The sequence below is a fragment of the Pipistrellus kuhlii genome, unplaced genomic scaffold (genome assembly GCF_014108245.1).
Source record: "Pipistrellus kuhlii isolate mPipKuh1 unplaced genomic scaffold, mPipKuh1.p scaffold_m20_p_2, whole genome shotgun sequence".
Classification (NCBI taxonomy): domain Eukaryota; kingdom Metazoa; phylum Chordata; class Mammalia; order Chiroptera; family Vespertilionidae; genus Pipistrellus; species Pipistrellus kuhlii.
The window spans coordinates 159,938,854-159,951,477 of NW_023425515.1; the positions used below are offsets into that span (position 1 = coordinate 159,938,854).

The 12,624-nt window shown below is 48.2% G+C and overlaps 1 pseudogene; it reads right to left on the bottom strand.

Moving 5' to 3' along the window:
* Positions 1-4,216: 4,216 nt before the first annotated feature.
* On the bottom strand, positions 4,217-8,150 carry LOC118723107 (annotated as a pseudogene).
* Positions 8,151-12,624: the final 4,474 nt, after the last annotated feature.

A 12,624-nucleotide genomic window follows, 5' to 3' on the forward strand; every position in this document is an offset into this window, starting at 1 on the left:
CTCATGCCATTGCAAAGATGGAGGTGCCCACAGCCAATAAGGATGGAATGTGCTAATTGACTGCCCCGCCCTCAAAGATGGCAGTGCCCACAGCCACAAGATGGCAGCACCCAGTCCCCTTAGCTCTACTGGGGCAGCAGGTGTGCGGCAAGGCTGCCTCCAGAGTACACCAGTCCCCTCAGTACCACAGCTGCCCAGGGCTGTCCAAGGCTCAGGTAACCAGGGCCGGCCAAAGCTTGCACTGCCAGCAGTGGCAGCAGCAGAGGTGTGATGGGGCGTCACCTTCCCCTGATTGCTGGGTCACCTCCCACCCCTGAGGGCTCCCAGACTGTGAGACGGGCCAGGCCGGGCTGAGAGGACCACCCTCACCCCCACCCCCGTCCAGTGCATGAATTTTCATGCACCTGGCCTCTAGTATAAGATAAAATAATGTGACAAATAATGAGTCATAGCTATTGCAGTTTTATTAAGGAAATATTTTATTTATTTAAATGTTTTTGATTGATGCCAGAGGAAAGGAAAGGAGAGAGAGAGATAGAAACATCAATGATGAAAGAGAAGCATCGATCGGCTGCCTCCTGCACTCCCCCTACTGAGGATTGAGCCTGCAACCTTGGCATGGGTCCTGACTGGGAATTAAATCCTGACATCTTGGTTCATAAATTGAAACTCAGCCATTGAACCAGACCAGCCAAGTGGGAAACATTTTTATTTTGTTTCTGAGAAGTATTTACTTTTCACTTAGATCTGATAACAAGGATTAGTGTGGAGTTTGCTTGTATGCCATAGGTCTTCTACCCAAAAAGGTGTGAGAGACAACATCTTGTGGGTGGCAAACCAGTTTTTGAAAACCGACATGCAAAAAAGCACATGCTTCCTTTCTTGGGAAGCATTGGTAGAATATATTCTTGGTGGGTTTGTGTAAATCAAATCCTAACATATAGCAATGTTACTTAAAGAACTTATCTGGGGAATCATTCTGCAAAGTGAAGATGGCTTTTATAAAGCAAACCAGTAACCCTCTGAGGGACATTCAAATTTTGACAAGAGATGGACTGAATTTTTTGTGTCTAAATCTGTCCACCCTGAGTAGATTTGCCCCAGGGGACTCTGGTCCTCTCTCTTTCCAGTTAAATTCGGTGAAACCAAATGTTGTGCAAGTTCTAAAATTAGGCCTCCAGAGAACTTTCGTCTCACTTTGGAACTCTTATTTATTATTTTCTAACTTTGCCGGTTTGGCTGGTGGTTCTGCTGATATAAGCTGGGCTTGGCTAGGTTCACTCATATATCTGCAATCAGTGGCTCTGCTCCTCTTGGCTGGGCTCTCTCATCCATGGAAGGAAGGGACTGAGCTGGGGCAAATGGCTGAGTAGGTTCCACTCCACATGGCCTCATCCTCAGGCAGGCTAGTTTAAACTTGTTTTCATGGCTGAGGCAGGGTTTCAGAAAATAGAGAGAAAATCTCTTGCACAACATTCTTTTCACTGTTTTCTACTAGTTAAAGAAAGTCACAAAGGTCAGGCCATATTTACAGGGGTGGGAAAATAGACTACACCTGAAGGGAGAAGCTACAAATTCTCTCCTAACTCAGAGATAGTAGGGGGCCTCTGAGGTGGTAGTGGGGTCAAGAACTGAGAGCAAAAAACCTGACAGTGCTTTGAAAATTATCAAGTGCCCCACAGACAGTGATTCTGAGTGTGGTGTCCTACCTGACCTGTGCAACTGTGAGTTCCTTGGAACTGGGCTCTGCCCACCTCCTGGCCTCCCTTTTGGTCCTGAGGAGAAACTCACAGAAGTGAAAGGAAATGGAGAGGCAAAGCAGTTACTGAGGACAGAGGCACACACACTGTTCTCTCATCCCCAGAACAAAGACAGATTTCAAACTCTCTGGAACCTGAGAAGCTCCCTCTGCAAGCTTTTCTTCCACTTCTTGCAGCCCTGCCCCCACTTCAGAGGGAGCTTGACTAGGTAATACATGTCTCTCCATTTGGCAGCTGAGGGCACATTAGGGTGACTTGCTCAGAGTCACCAGCTCATGGGGAAAATCCCCTATCCTGCTCAACGAACCCACCAGGCCTACTTGAGGAACTGCATATAAGAGCAATCCTCCCTTACATACAACATCTGAGTGCAAATATATGCTGTTCAGATTCACGGTATGGTATGGTATTATAGATGCTTCCCTGATACCACAAATGGAGCTCTGGAAAGCCACCCCCACTAGATCCTTGCACCATCCTCTTTCATTCCATCTGTCTCTGCCTCTAGCTTGCCTCTTCCCAAACCTTCCTCCTCATTGCCTTCCCAAAACACTGGTAGGAATGTATCACATCTATGATTAAAATAATGAGCTAATATTTACTGAGCCCTTATCATGGGTTAGGTGCTGTTCTAAGTGCTTTATAATCTTCACAATTCTGCAGATGAAGAAACAGAGGCACAAGAGGTTAAAGTGACTCAAGGCTACACAGTAATTAAGTGGCAAAGTTAGTTTTTGAACTTGGGCAGTCTGGCTGCTGAGATAGGCTTCTCAGGTCAGAAAACCCCTCTCTACATTTCTATTTTTCAAGTACTAATATAATGATCAATATGCATGGATTGCTTACTATATGCTAGGCCCTTTTCTGACTGTTATATGTGCTAAGTTATTTTATTCTTATAATAGTACTAGATCATTGGGGTATAATATTATTAATCTATATATGTAAAAGCCTAATATGCAAAGTGTCCCCTTGGGAGTTTGATCACTTGCTATGACGTGTGATGACCACTGGGGGGTGTTGTGGAATGAAGGAAGCCCCTGGCTGCCAGCTGAAGGAAGGCCCAGGCCAGCAGCTAGAAGAGCCAGATTGGCCCCAGCCAGGCCTAGGGGCCCTACCCATGCACAAATTTTGTGTATTGGGCCTCTAGTAAATAATAACTAGAGGCCCGGTGCACAAAATTCATGCACTGGGGGGTAGTGCCTCAGCCAGGCCTGCACCGTTTTGCAGTCCAGGACCCTTCTCCATTCTCTATCCTTCCATCTGTGACACCTCCCACCCACCTAAGTTAACAGTTGGAAATCCCTCTTGCAGTCCAGGACCCCTCGCTCCTTACTATCCGCCTACTCACTGCTCCTTAGCACTCATCTCACTACTCCTTAGCTCTGCCATGGAGGCAGAAGGGGCTCAGCGCTACTGCTACTGCACTCACCAGCCATGAACCCTATCTTTCTGTGTAGTTGTCTGTGGGTCAACTGCTTTCTTCCTTCTCACTTAGGGCGAGCAGCATATGAGGGCATAGCGTGTTGCCATGGAATGCAGAGGGCTGCCCAGAGCTGAGGGGAGTGGCCAGGCCCACTGGGGGTGAGGTGGACACAGAGGACACTATCTCACCCAATTTTGGGGTGGGCTGGCCAGCCTTCATCTGCCTGACCCTACCCAGGGAGGGACTGAGCAGGGTGTCTGCCTCTCCATTCTCCATCCTTCCATCTGTGACACCTGACACCCTTGCGAGGCTTCCACCAAAGTGAGTTCAGCTCAATCACTGAATATAAAAGGGCATAGTGGGAGGGCCCTACACTCCAGTGACCCCTGATCCTCAGTGACAGGACCTGGTCGACAAGATCTGATCTCAGGACAGTTGCCACAGCTGCAGAACATAGGTCTGTTTCAAGAAATGTTGGGGATGCAGACTTTCATATGAGACCCTATTCCAAAAGGTAGCAGTTTATTCACATTGTGGCAAAGACACCTTCATGAGTAAATTAGTGGGTACAGTCAGGGCCAAACCCGGCCATTTCTTCACCCAATCTCTGAGACATGTGAACAGAACCAAGTCTCAGCTCTTCATAGGACACTTCTGGGGTTTTTTTAAAGCCTAAAGGACAGTAGTCTGTCTCCATTCTTGTTCTTTGGAATTTTTCATCATTGGATAAAAGGATACGTACATTGGGGCAATCCTCTCAAAATGCAATATTCCAGTTGCATCCATGTGATTACGACAGCGCCCCTCAGAGGGAGGGAGCTGACAGATGGGGAACAGGGAATTCTGAAAACCAAAGCAATGATAGAGATGCTAAGCCTTTCCTTCACTTGTCTGACACCCCTCTTCAGGAGGCCTGCAGGCCAGGCATCTGCTGGACCTTTACCACTTGATGTCTTGGCAGACTGCCCTGGACCCTACTAGGCAGTGTGCAGGGTTGCTGGGGTCCCAGGGCGAGTTGTCCCCAGCCCCCTTACCGCCCCAACCACTCCTGCTACAGCTCCTGCACATGGGCACTGGTCTCCGGGGCCACACCAGGATGGCAGTGTAGATGTCTTCTATCTGCCACAGTAGTGCCCTGTCTGCTCGCCCAACGTCTGCCTGGGCCTGGCTCCTGCCACTTAGGCATGCCCGGCGCAGGCCAGAACCTCCAAAAAGTGACAGGGGATCTTGCTTCAGGACAACTTCTGGATGTTCCAAAAGCCGTAAGCAGCCTCAAAGTGTAGCAGAACTTCTTCATCCCTTTAAAGGGTGACCTCCTGGAAGTCTTTGTTCCTCAGGGTGCGGTAGGTGAGCACTCCCATGTCATCATTGAACAGCTTCTTGGCCATGTGCCTGAAGATGTGTGCCAGGGACCTGTCGGAGCTGGCACCCTCGTGGAACCTCAACTCCTTCTCCTTCATGCCTCTAAAAAGTGTGTCCATGGCAGCATCATTCGAGGCGAGGTCACTCTGCTCCATTATCTGGACAATTTCATGTGAGGTTAGCATGCAGTCAGTACCCTAGGAATATGTAAACTTGTGGGAACATCTCAAAGGGCCTCCAGTTCCTTGTCATGACATGGGGTCACAATGATGTGAAAAATCTTGTCTGGGGACAGGTTTTGCCATCTGGTGAAGTAATCCTTCACCAGAGAGCCCATGATCTGCTGGGGAGACTTGGCTGTGCAGAAGTGGGGGTGATGGGGTGGCCCAGCACACGCTCTGCATATCAGTCCCAGTGGAGCAGGTGGAGATCAGCATGGGTAGTTAGAACTCTTCCTCAGGTGCTGGCAGTACCGATGCACAAATTCCTTCTGGCTTTCCAAGATGCTGAAGTCTGTAGCTATCTTCATGTCAAAGACAGTGCATCCCAAGGTTTTGAGAAAGCTGCAGTCTTCTGGATGCATCAGTGACACTGAGGCTAAATTTAGCAGCAAAATAAGACAGAGACTAAGGACACACGGACACTGCCAGGACCTTATGCTGTGAGGTATCACATTCTTATTAAGGTTCAGAACATGAAGAAGTCCTTGTGTTCTGTTGAGAAACGGACTCTTTCCTCTGTGGTCACACAACTGTCACATGCCAGGCAGTCACCCAGAAATACCTTGGCATTAGCCAACTTACGGAATTCTCCCTTCTCTTCGTTCTCCTGAGCCGGACTCCAGATGTTGACTGCGGCATTCTCTTGGTTACCAGTTTTTGTTTTCTTTCTTTCTCTTTCTTTCTTTCTCTCTCTTTCTTTCTTTCTTTCTTTCTTTCTTTCTTTCTTTCTTTCTTTCTCTTTCTTTCTTTCTTTCTTTTCTTTTTTTTAAATAAATCTTTATTGTTCAGATTATTATAAATGTTCCTCTTTCTCTCACCCCACCCCCCAATTGCTCCCCTCCACCGGGTTCCCACCCCACCCTCTGCCCTTTCCCCACCCCCACCCCATTGTCCTCATCCATAGGTGCACAGTTTTTGTTCAGGCTCTTCCCACACCTCCCACTCCCCTTTGCCCTGAGAATTGTCAGTCCACTCCCCTTTCATACCTCTGATTCTATTATATTCACCAGTTAATATTGTTCATCAGGTTTTTTAATTCCCTTGGCTTTTAGTTTCACTTATTGATAGTTACGTATTTGTTTATCATAATTTTTATCTTTATCTTCTTCCTCTTCCTAAAGAACCCCCTTCAGCAATTCATATAATTCTGGTCTGGCGGTGATGAAGTCCTTTAGCTTTTTTTTATTTGTGAAGCTCTTTATCTGGCCTTCAATTCTGAGTGATAGCTTTGCTGGGTAGTGTATTTTTGGCTGTAGGTTCTTGCTATTCATCACCTTAAATATTTCTTGCCATTCCCGTCTGGCCTGCATGGTTTCTGTTGAGAAATCAGCTGACAAACGTATGGGTGCTCCTTTATAGGTAACTACCTGCTTTTCTCTTGCTGCTTTTAATATTCTCTTTTTGTCTTTTGCTCTTGGGATTTTAATTATGATGTGTTTTGGTGTGGTCCTCTTTGAATTCCTTTTGTTTGGGGTTCTGTGGGCTTCCTGGAAATATGTCTATTTCTTTTCCCAGATGAGGGAAGTTTTCTGTCACTACTTCTTTCAGTATATTCTTGGTATTTTGCTCTCTCTCTTCTTCTGGGACTCCCATAATTCTGATGGTGGTTCATTTGAAATTGTCCCAGAGGTTTCTTACACTATCTTCAACTTTCTGGATTCTCTTATCTTCTTGCTTCTGTGGAGGAGTGTCCTCTGGCTCTTTGTGTTCCAAATCTTTGACTTGATTCTTACGATCTTCCATTCTGTTTTTAGAACTCTGTATAATATTTCTTATTTCAGACAATGTATTCTTTATTTCTAGTTGATCCCTTTTCATATCCTCATGGGTCTCATTTATTTTATCAGCCTTTTCTAGGAAATTCTTGAAAAACCTTATAAGCGTGGTTTTGAACTCTATATCCAGTCGCTTCTTGTCCTCCATTTCTTTTGTTTGTGATCTGTTTCCTTGTCTCGGCATTTTCACAGCTTCCCTGAGTTGGTAGGGTGGCTTTGTGTGCTAAGGTGTCCTATATGGTTCAGTGGGTCAGCCTCCCAGTTACCTGAGGTGGACAGTCTTGGTGTAGCCCTTTGTGGGCTGTCTGTGCAGTCTTGTTGTTAAGCCTTGCTTGTTGTTGGTATCACTGGGAAGTGCTGATCTCCAAGCCAATTGGCTATGAGGATCAGAAGTGTCTCAGCTAGGAGGGTTTCTGTATTCTGCTTGGATGGAGCAGAGTCTCGGTGTGGCACAGACAAGCTTTGTTGACTCCCACAAGATTGGTTGCAGGTGTGCGCACCTCTTTGGTATTCCTGTCTGTTCCTCCCTAGGAGAGTCCTATTTGCAGTGAACGAGAAAGCTAGCCATTGGAAGGGCTTCTGTGCTCTGCTTGGATGGGGCGGAGTCTCAGGGTGGTGCAGACAAACTTTGGTCAGTCCCTCCCTACAAGGGTCTGGTTTCTGAGTCCCGCAGTAATGGCCACTAGCTTCACACACCTCCGAGAGATCTCTGCCCACTGCCTGACAGTCTGGCCTCTCCCTGCCTGGGGACATCTATCAGAGCAACAGGGTGCTTCTGTTTTCCTCCTAAACAAGAAAGCTAGCCACAGCACATTAGCTGTCCACCCTCTCCGAGCGCAGGGAGTAAGCCAGTAGCGAACTCAGCCCGCCCTCTCCGCGCTCCGAAAGCAAGCCAGCAGCAAAGTCTGGCAGCCGTCTTTTCGCTCACACAGTTCTCCGCACCTTCACAGTTCCTGAGGTTCAGCGTGCCTTCTCTCTCCTTCCCAGATGGCAGAGCCTCCTCTTAGCCAGCTGTCCGGCGCTTCAGGGCGATGTTTCCCCTGTTTTCCAGTTCTAAATTCAAATTTGTTGTGGTAGGCTGCATTCGGGTGTCTACCCTATGCCGCCATCTTGGTTTCTTCCAGTTTTTGTTTTTTTTTCTATATTCCTTCCGTGTGCAGTGATCACACTTCATCTGGAGCAGGACAGGCAGGGACCAACTCAAGTGACCTGGAGGAAGCACAGGGAGAGCAAACAGTCAACATTGGTTGCCCCTGGTGCTGCTGGTGGTATCCTTTCTTCCTTGTGGAGCAAAGAGGCCACAGTGCCCAAGGCTTAGTTCCAGGAGGCCAGGAGCACTGTCAGGATTGGCAAGAGGTGCTGGTCCATTGGTGCCTGGCCTGTCCTCTGGAGATTGACTTACAGGACTACTAAGGAAACCAGTCCCCAGTTCTGCTTCACCTCTGCCACCCATTGATTAGAGTCTGAGGGCTAGGAGAAGGGACCAAGAGGCCTGCCTTCCAGTCCCCATGCCACTCATGCAAGTTCCCTGATCAATGGGAGCCTGCAGGCTGGGGGAGGGACCAAGCAATCTGTCTTCCACCCACTCACCAGTCGCTACTGCCATGGTTTCATTGGAGCCTAAGGGACCCCAATTCCCCCATTAGCCATCCCCTGGTCAATGGAGCCTGAGGGCCAGAGGATGGACTGGTCATCATTAGGCCATTATGGATCCTGGCTCTTTATATATATAGACTAGTGGCCTGGTGCATGAAATTCGTGCACATTAAAAGGGGGACCCAGAGTCAAGTACACGCCCACCCACATGCACCTCAAAATCACATGAGACCCAGACCTGGCCACCACCCCCCATTGGGCTAGACCCAGACCCCGCCAGTCCCACCCTTGTCAAGCCCTACCAGGCAGGGGGCGTAGCCTCAGGTCCCTTGGCCCGGAGCCTAGATGGGGGGTGTGGCCTGATGTCCCCCAGATGGGGCAGGGGATGTGCCTTGAGGTCCCCTCTCAAGCCCCACCAGGTGAGGTGAGGGGCATGGCCTGAGATCCCTGTCAAGCCTCCCAGGCAGGGGTCACAGCTTCAGGTCCCCCATCCTGGCACCAGGAGGGGGATGCAGACTCAGGTCTCCTGTTAAGCCCTGCTGAGTGGGGAGCATGGCCTGAGGTCCCTTGTCAAGCCCTGCCAAGCAGGAGGGCACAGACTCAGGTCCCCTGCCCAGTTCTGGGGTGGGGTGTGTGGCCTAAGGTCCCCTGGCCTGGTGCCGGGGTGGGGGGCATGGCCTGAGGTCCTTGTCAAGCTCTGCCGGGAGGGCGGGGCGGGGCATGCAGCCTGAGATCCCCTATCAAACCCCACAGAGGCGGGGGAGGGCATAGCCTCAGATCCCTGCTGATTACTCATTAAGGCTCCTCATTGTCAGCCATCTTTGTGATGGAGTGATGGTCTATTAGCATATTCCCTCTTTATTAGATAGGATTATATATATAGATTATCCTCATTTTATAGGTATGGAAATTGGGGCACAGTCACATTACAAAGATGGGTTACCACACACTCCAGCTTCAGAGCTAAGTTTTGAACTGTGCTGTCTGGCTTCCCCCAGGCTGTTCAGGCTGTTCAGGCCAGCCAAGGTCCAGCATTCAAGGCTCTTTGGGTTCATGCAGCACAATCTCTGAATTTCCACCAAAGCATGCCTTTTATTTCTTGGTCTATGCATGTTTTTATCCTTCCCAACCAGACCTTAAGCTCCACAAGGCCAGATTTGAGATCTGATACATGTCTCAGTTTTTCCAGTTCACAACAGGAGATATCTTTTGAATTGAACTACAGAATGCCAGAGCTGACTTGTCTTGGGATCCTCTCTCAGAGTGAGACAGGTCAGTAAGGCAGGACAAGTGCAAAAGGGAAACTGAGACAGATAGCTGAACAAACTGACAGCAATTTACAGCAGGTACAGAAGGTCACCTCCCTAGAAATAACATCTAGGCCTCAGTTGAATTTCAGCTCCAGACCCAGAAAAGCAGCAAAACCAGGTGGGTGACACCAAGACCAGTCGCAATGACTAATGACTCCCTGCCCTGACACTGATCAATTAGTGAAGATCATAATCTTGAAGTACACCTAGGAAACTGATGCATATTCTGTTGAAACCTTCTAAGACCTCCCCTAGGATTTTCACCTGCAAGAGAGAGATAAAAGCTTCAAGACGAAGGACCCAGAGTACTCTCTCCTTTCCAGGAGCACCACTTCTTCCCCCACAGGTGTCAGTCTCTTAAATTAAGGGACCCCATGAGGCTTGCAACCAGGGCAGCAATGGGCAGTGTCAATTTATCCCTGGTAAACCCCCTGAACCTGTCCCCAGGGCCTCTTTTTCTGACTTCCTAGAGCTAAAGCAGCCCAGCCTATGTTCATTTCCCCCGCCCTTCCTTGTTTCACTGCTCCCAGCTTTAATGAATGTCCTCCAAAATTTGCCTGGCCTTGTGTTGTGAAATTTTTCCTGCATGAAGTCAAGAACCCACACACTACTGACTGGCCCTAGGCAGACCTACTCAGGGCCAGGTCTCCTTTCTGGTAACAAGAGGCATGGAGTGATTACCTACTGTGATCTGAACATTAGACACTCTGTTTCTGATTCAAGGCTTGTATGCCTGATGCTTCAAAAGGCCAATATTCAAGACATTAGAGTTTTTCATAAGAAAAAGTTTATTGATGGAGAAGTTGCCACCAGCTCAAGAAGACGTTTCCCAAACCTATATTAAGAGAGCTCAGAATTCAGGCTTCCTTTATGTCAAGGGCAGGGAGAATGGGTGCAGCAACATCCAGGTGCCAACATGGATCCAAAGAAGAGAGAGCAATCTAAATCTCCTTGTTCCTTAGTTCTGATCCCCACTACTCTGAATCCAGTCTTGCAAATCTTTACCAAAATTTCAAGCCTCAAGCAGAAGTTGTCTAATGATTAGCATGTCTATAGCAGGAGCTATTCATCTGAAGGTCATGGGAGAAATACAGGCTAGAATTAAGATAGAATCAGAGCCTGGTTAGCGTGGCCTTGTGTAGACAGCGCCTGGGAAGGCACATGGGCATTTTTAAAAATTATTGTCAGCTGAACTCAGGGTGATAGTCAGAGCTATGCCCTGGGAACTTGCTTCCCCAATAAGGCTGGACATGTTATCAGCCCAGGTGTCACAGGGGTGTGACTAGATATGTAAAGCCAGCCATGCTAGAGCCTACATAAAAATGCGAATAAGTTGGTGATACTTCCTGCTACTGGGGTTATAAAATAAATGTGCTGGGAGGGGTCAGAGTCATTGTCATGCTGCCTCTCCATCAGACAGAATGGCATCCCACCCAGCTCCCAGCTTTTAAATCTATTTCTGAGTCTTTTTCTTTCTTTCTTTCTATTATTTCTCAATCCCTGGCCACCTCCACTTAGAACCAGTTCATTCATCTCTCTTTCCATGCTGGACTCGGAAAAGAGAGATCCCCACCATGTTTGGCCCCTGCTGCATCAGGCCCCCACAGCCTTGGTGTTCATAAGCATTGACTTATGAACCAAAAGGTCACAGTTTGATTCCCAGTCAAGGCACATGCTGAGTTATGGGCATGCAGGAGGCAGCCAATCCATGATTCTCTCTCATCATTGATGTTTCTTTCTCTCTCCTTCCTCTCTGAAATTTACCTATATATATATAAGCCTTAGCAACGATTAGGACTGAATGACCAGTTGACCAGTTGCTATGATGTCTTGACTAGTAGGGGCCAGATGCTCAATGCAGGAGCTGACCCCTGGTGGTCAGTGCACTCCCACAGTCAACCTCCCACAGCCAGCCAACCGCCCATGGTCCCTCCCGCCAGATTGGGTGAGATGGCCCCAATGGACTCCGATTGCTGGCCAGGCCAAGGGACCTCACCTGTATGTGAATTTATGCACCACTACTCTAGTAAAAACATATTTTTAAAAAGAGAACCAGGTAGTAAGCATTTCACTCTGTTACAAGCCCAGGACTTGTTGCTTTGGCCTCAAGACCCCATCCAGATCTCCAGGTCCTTTTTTTAGGCCTTGGACCCCTCTGGAATTTGCTCAATGGCCTGACAGTGATTCTAAAAGCCCTCGGATCCAGATTCTTCTAATAACAATCAAGGCTTTCCACAGTGGGCATTTAATTCAGCCACTAAACACTTATGGAGGGCTTACTGTGTGCCAGGCAACACTTCACTTGTAAAGAACCTTACAAGACTCCTCCTAAAAATCCTGCAAAGTGGGCATTATAATCAACCCCCTTTTAAAGGACAGGCACAGATCCAGAGAGGTAAAGACAGATCTGGAGCTGCTATAGTGTTTCAGCAAATAGCATTTCCAGTTACAAGGCACTTTCCTATACCCCATCCTAGAGGGCTCACTTCCAGGGGCAATGATGGTGGTACTGCTGCACGGCTAAGACCAATAGTTTAGGAATAAACCTGAGATGGAATTCCCACTCAGCCACCCATGTGACCCACAGAAATCATTTAACTAACCTCTGGTCCTCAGGTGCCTTATCTATAAATTGATAATAAAAATGTCTTCCTCATATGTCTGTTGGAGGACAAATGAGATAAAGTACAGAAAGTTCTATGAGAGAGGCCTAAATGGGAGGTGTGTGTGTATAATCCCTCACCCCCTGATGAAGGGTACTACCCTGTTTCCCCGAAAATAAGACAGTGTCTTATATTTTTTTCTCCCAAAATTGCGCTAGGTCTTATTTTCAGGGGATGTCTTATCTTTCCATGCCCTAGGTCTTATTTTCGGAGGATGTCTTTCGGAGGTGCCCAGACTCCTCCTGGCCAGGCATTCTTTCTGCTTGAACTCCAGGAGGGCCTAGGACTGGAAAAAGATGACCTCGGAAGGTCAGTCTCCGGGGTGGTGGAGCAGAAGGACAAGTGATGAAGGGTTTGGCCAACAAGAAGAGCCCAGGGAGACAGAAATGGGATCCCGGGGCTGGAGAAAGAGAAAAGGGCAACAAGTGGGAACTTCCTGTGCTGGTCCCAGGGTGGCCCCTCCCGGGAGCCTCCCGCTGGGGAGAGGTGGGCATCCTCTGGTGCCCACCAG